This window comes from Eimeria mitis, genomic scaffold (genome assembly GCF_000499745.2).
Source record: "Eimeria mitis Houghton genomic scaffold, Emh_scaff1865, whole genome shotgun sequence".
In the NCBI taxonomy this organism is placed as follows: Eukaryota; Apicomplexa; class Conoidasida; order Eucoccidiorida; family Eimeriidae; genus Eimeria; species Eimeria mitis.
Window position 1 is genome coordinate 2,528 of NW_013570187.1, and position 629 is coordinate 3,156.

The following is a 629-nucleotide window of genomic DNA, read 5'->3' on the forward strand; positions in this document are numbered from 1 at the left end:
TTTCAGGTCCCAGTTAGGCCGCCGAGGCACCACTTGCGAGAGAATATCCTAAAAAAAAGAAAAATAAAAATAAAAATAAAAATAAATAAAAATTATGTAATAAAATTAAATAATTACAATTTATAATTGCTGTTTTAATGTCAATATACACTCATGTTTGTATGCAGCCACTTAGCGACCGATAGATGTATGTATGTATATACATATTATATACATAGATATATGAATACAAGAATATATATATATATATATATATATATATACATATATATTTCATACTTATTTGTACACACCCATATATATGTATACAGATACGCAAATACAGAACTAACCTATACTGACATCTCTCTCTACTCTCTCTATATAAGCACACACATAAACTCATATACATACATACATACATATATATATATATATATATATATATATATATATATATATACGTGAAGGCTCCACAGAAATCTCAGGCCCCCAATGAGGTATAAACGAATAATACAGAAACTGCAGCAATTCCAAGAAAAGAAAAGAAAAAGAAATAAAATAAAAGAGAAGAAAACAAAACAAAAGAGAAGAAAATAAAACAAAACAAAATGAAATAAATAATAAAAAAAAAAAAAGAAAAGTGCCGC